Source organism: Malania oleifera, chromosome 10 (assembly GCF_029873635.1).
Source record: "Malania oleifera isolate guangnan ecotype guangnan chromosome 10, ASM2987363v1, whole genome shotgun sequence".
Classification (NCBI taxonomy): domain Eukaryota; kingdom Viridiplantae; phylum Streptophyta; class Magnoliopsida; order Santalales; family Ximeniaceae; genus Malania; species Malania oleifera.
Window position 1 is genome coordinate 94,183,183 of NC_080426.1, and position 6,000 is coordinate 94,189,182.

The following is a 6,000-nucleotide window of genomic DNA, read 5'->3' on the forward strand; positions in this document are numbered from 1 at the left end:
TTTTCAATTCTAAACGTAGTTGGTTGATCATCTTCCTCTAAATCAACTGTTGCTTTAGGGGCAAAAGGATTTGATTCATCAAAAAGTACATGTGTTGACTCTTGAACAGTTTGAGTTCTTTTGTTAAACACCCTATAAGCTTTACTGCTCATAGCATACCATAAGAAGATCCCTTCATGATATTTTGGATCAAATTTTGCCAAATGGTCTCTATAATTTAGAATAAAACATTTACATCCAAAGACCTTAAAGTGTGATACATTGGGTTTCCTACCCTTCTATATTTCATAAGAAGTTTTACTAATTTTGGATCTGATGATGACACGATTACTAACATAGCAAGTTGTGCTTACAGCATCAGCCCAAAATTATTTTGGAAGACTATGTTCATTCAACATTGTTTTGGCCATTTCTTGGAGTGTTTGATTCTTTCTTTCAATCACTTTATTTTGTTGTGGAGCTTTTGCTACGGAGAAGTTGTGTGACTAACCATTTTCATTACAGAAGTCTTCTAATTCTTTGTTTCTAAATTCTTTCCTCTATCACTCCTAATGTGAACAATGGGTAACCCTTTTTCATTTTGAACTTTTCCACAAAAATTAATAAAGGCATTACAAGTATCGCTTTTGTTTGCAAGAAATATTACCCAAGAAAATCTAGAGTAATCATCAACAATCACAAAATCATATAATTTTCCACCAATGCTTGCCATGTCATTAGGCCCAAATAAATCAAGATGTAATAACTCTAAGGGTCTAGTTGTGGAGATTACCCTTTTGGTTTTGAAGGGTGAATTAATTTTTTTACCATATTGGCATGCATCACAAATTTTTTCCTTGACATAATTATATTTTGGTAGGCCATTAGCTAATTCTTTAGATGATAAACTATTCAATAAATCCATGCTAGCATGATTAAGTCTCCTATGCCATAACCAACTAGTTTCATTAGTTGCAGCCAATCATCAAATATCACTGGATTTAATGTCATCAAACTCTATAGTATAGATATTAAATTCACATTGTCCTACCAAGATAGTTTTTCCATTCAAATCATTTATTAGGCATTGGCTAGACTAAAATATAACATTGAGACCCTTATCTCATAGCTGACTAATACTCAACAAATTGTGTTTTAATGTGTCAATAAGTGCAACATTATCAACTGAAAATGATGAGTTACCTATTTTCCCTTTGCCTATGATTCTACCTTTGGTATCGTCCTCAAAAGTCACAAACCCTTCCTTTTTTTAGGTGAGAGGCAAATTTTCCTGCTTCTCCTTTCATGTGCCTTGAACACCCACTATCAAGGAACCATTTGTTCTTTATAGATGTGGTCTTCAAGCAAACTTGCTAAACAAAGTTAAGTGATTTTTTTTGGTACCCATTTTTTCTTGGGTCCTAGAGGGTTAGTTTTCTTAATAACCCATGCATACTTCCTTTCTTTTCCTCTAAAAGGACAAGTGAAATGTACATGACCCTTTCTCTCACAGTATCAACAGATTTTATTTACATGCAAAGGGTTTGGTTTGGGTGCTGTGTTTTTACTTGGTAAAGAACTTCTTTTGACACAAAGAATTGCAAAGCCAATAGATTTAGATGTGGATAAACCATAACCTAAACCTTCTTTGTATATCCCAATTCTTGGAACTCCAAGTAATTTGTCAAAATTTTCTTTTCCATTAGTAAACTTATAAATGATATTACTTTGATCATCAATTTTCTTGTTCAAAGTCATGTTTTCTTTAAAACTCTCATCAATTTGATTCTTCAAGTTTTCAATTTTATTTTGAAGAAATTCATGATGTTTTAGAGAATTCTCAACAAGCTCTACATTTTTTTCATGCTCTCCTTTTGCTTGCATTTTGAGTGTATTTCTTCAAGTTGTTAATTTTTTCTTTTAGTTGCAACTAAATCATCATAAAGTTTTCTACAATTATCTTTCAATTCATCTTAAGAAGGGAAATATTCATCATTGGAACTAACCTAATCTTGATCCTCCTCCATGAAATAGAAGTTAGCTACTTCCTCTTCATTTTCTCCCTCAGTTAAAAGCCCGTTGAGTTCGTCCCATCCAGTTGCATTCATGGTTTTGTACTTCTTCTTGCCTCCTTGTTGATTATTACCTTTGTTTGTTGAATTTTGGACAATCAACCATCATGTATCTGGTTTTTTTGCAATTATAGCACCTTATGTTGGATTCTCCCTTTTCTTTTTGCTTACCAGGCCTCTTGTTTAATAAAAATCTTCTAAATCTTCTTGTAAGAAGAGTACTTCATCGTCATTGTCACTCTTTTATTCTTCCACTATTTCTTTCTGACTTGCTTATTTTAAGGCGATGCTCGGTGTCTTTTTGGGCTTTTCTACTTCAAGTGTTGAATTTTTCTTTTTGATCTTATATGTCATGAGAGATCTGATCAGCTCATCATGGGTGACCTTTGAGAGATCCTTTACTTCTTCAATTGCTGTTGATTTTGTATGTCGTGGTTCTGGTAATGATCGAAGGACTATTTGCACATTAACTTCCATAGAATAATCCCTACCAAGTGCTTTTAAACCATTTGTTATATGTGTAAACTGAGTAAACATAGAAGTGATTGATTCTCCTTCTTCAATTTTTAACATTTTATATTCCTTTACCAACATATAAATTTTATATTTCTTAACTTAAGACATACCTTCATATGTTGCCTAGATCTTATCCTATATTTCCTTTGCGATGTCACACCCACAAATCCGTTTGTACTTGTCATCACTCATAGCACAATAAGGAAAGTTCTTAGTCTTGAAATTTAGTTGAACTAACCTTGATTCTTTGTCAGTCAATTCCTCAATTTGTTTAGGTTTACCTTTGTCATCTTTGAATACATAATCTCCTTTTGTGATAACTTGCCCCATTTTATGATCATGAGATTGGATGAAAATGGTAATCTGGTTTTTCCATGCTAGGTAGCTGTCCCCGTTGAATTTAGGTGGCCTATCAACGAATTGTCCCTAGGTGAGTGGTGCCACAATGGTATCCGCCATTTGATCTTTGCGCTCTAGAAATTACTCTGTAAGTTAAGGGACTAGCTCTGAAACCACTTGTCGGCCCAAGAGTGTGTCTAGAGGGGGGTGAATAGACAATTTCCACGAATAATGTGTTTTTCTACAAAGAATAATAAAGCTTGGCAAGAAACAAGTGATTTATGTCCTGATTATTTTCAAAACAAATAACACAAGTAAATAAAGTAGAAGAGAGGGAAAACAGCTTGACACCGCGATTTTAACATGGTTCGGCACCAAGCCTATGTCCACGCCTTGAGACCAACTTAAGGATTACAAAATCCACTATCCAATCTCTTTTCAAGATGGAGAAGCCTTTACAACTCAGGAACAAATCCCAGTTACTCACCAAGAGCTGATACAAGGAGCTCACCAAGAACCTCCTTCAACATGGTTCACCAAGAACCTCCAGTTCACCAAAAATAATATACAATCACTATAAATATAGAGATTACAAAGAATGCTTCTTGTTGAGCTGATAATACAATATAAATCCTCACACTACTCTCTTAAGAAAATGATGTTTTATAAGAATAAAATGAGCAAGAGAGTTTTTGAGCAAGTATAAAACCCAAAAATGAATGTGACGACCAACTCAAATCACTAATCAATCTTTAATAAATGCAAAAGCTAGTATTTATGGGCGAGGGGATGAGCTAGTCATTGGGCATTTGATGAGACGCATTATGATCGTCCCAATGATCAAGATGATTGACGTCACACTTCTATTTTCCCTACTTACATCAAGTGTGGGAGTAAAAGTTGCAAGATGATCATTGATGGAGGAAGTTGCATGAATGTAATTTCAAAATCAGCTTCAGAAAAATTGAATTTGAAAATTGAAGGCCATCCTCATCCTTACAAAGTTTGTTTGGTAAATGCAGCAACAATGCCTGTAAGCCATATATGCTTAGTCCCCATCAAGATTACAGACTATAAAGATGAAATTTGGTGTGATGTCCTTCCTATGGATGCTGCCCATATCCTTTTAGGAAGACCTTTGGTTTATGACCTTGATGTCTCACATAATGGTCATGCCAACACCTATACCTTTAGGTGTAAAGGAAAGAAGATTTTCTTGAATCCCTTTGAACCTAAAACTTATAAAAAGGACAGGAAAGACAAGAAAAAGAAGAATAAAAAGACAAAAACTAGTGAAGAATCATTAAATATCATAAGTAAAAATAAAATTGAGTAGGAGAATCAAGATACATGGGTCGTAAATTTGGTTGATACTAGGGAGATTGAAGCACCACTTCCTGAGCATGACACACCACTAAAGTATCACCTATACTTTCCAAGTTTGAGAATGTCATCTCTGAGCCACCTAGTGAGTTGCTTCCCATGAGGGATAGTCAACATTACATTGATCTTTTTCCTAGTTCATCTCCACCTAGTTTACCACATCATAGAGTGAACTCGATAGAACATGAGGAGTTGATGAAACAAGTGAATGAAATAAGGGAACATGACTTTATTTAGAAGAGCATAAGTCAGTGTCCTTACCTTGTTCTCTTTACTCCCAAGAAAGATGACACTTGGAGCATGTGCAACAATAATTGAGCAATCAACAAGATTACCGTCAAGTATAGATTTCCCAAACCTAGACTAGATAATACGCTTGATCAGATGGTAGGATCCAAGAATTTTTAAAGGATAGACCTTAAAAGTAGATACCCTCATATTAGTATCAAGCTAAGATGTTTGGTAGGTGAGATCATCATAGCTTGGGATCTATGCCTTCCTGTGGTCGAATTTGCATTCAATAGTTTAGTGATTAGGACCACAAGCCTTAGCCCATTTCAAGTTGTCACGGGATATAGTCGTAGGAAGCCTATAGATCATATTCCACTACTACCTAAGTCTAGAGTGAGTGAGCCGACTGATGTTTTGCAAAGCATATACATGATCTACAATATGAAATAAGTATGAAGATTAATTTTAAAAATGAACATTACAATTTTGGTGTTGATATACATAAAAAATTTTCAGAGGGTGATATGGTTATGTTCTGTATTCTTCTCGAGTGAATTCTTGTAGGAAAGGTAAGAAAGTTGCATGTTAAAAAGATGGGTCCTTTCAAGATTTTAAAGAAAATTAAGCAAAAGGTTTGCACAATATATGGTAAAGGTTCAAACACGGGTACTGAAATTACTAAGAGAATTTTTTGGATGACTTGACGTTGTTGAACACAAGTTAGGCCACGCCAAAGTCCTTCATGCAAGCTTTGAATCCTTGAGATGAACGCACCAATGCAATGGAGTGATGAAGGCCGTATGGGGTATGAAGGTGCTGTCATGTGAGTGTTGGATAGAAGGTGGTCATGTGGTGTATGGGGAAGATGATGATGGAGTCGTAGGATAGAATAGTGGTCCCTCACCACTTGATCTCTAGAGCGAACGTGTAGCCTCGCACTACAAAATCAAAATGATTGGAAAAGCTTTTCAAGCTTAACAATGGAAAACTTCAATATTCAATATTCAAACTTAGCTGTACTTTCAGGTATTACAATGGAGATATAATAAGCTAACATGGAGGGGAGGTAAGCAAGACATTAACTTAGCTAATAATTCTCGCACAAGCATAGGAAACATAGTTAATTAATACACACAACTTGCTAAAAAATTAAATACTAACACAACTTACTAAACTTAGACATTAAACACTCTCACATGCAACCTAAGCTTAAGTGTCTTGCAATATTACAAATTAAATACAAACATATGCTAAAAAAAGTCAAATCCTTGTAGGGCCCATTGGAGCCTTGTGGGGACCATATGACTACATGGGGCCCACATGGGTTTTGAACTCGAAGTTGCTTTGACATATCAACTGGGGTCTTCTCACACTGAAAGTCTTCAAGATAATCCATGTGTACCCATAAACAATTAAGAACCAAAGTGGACATCTAGAGGTCGTCCACGTGTCACCATGTTTACAAAAGAAAGGGGTAAGG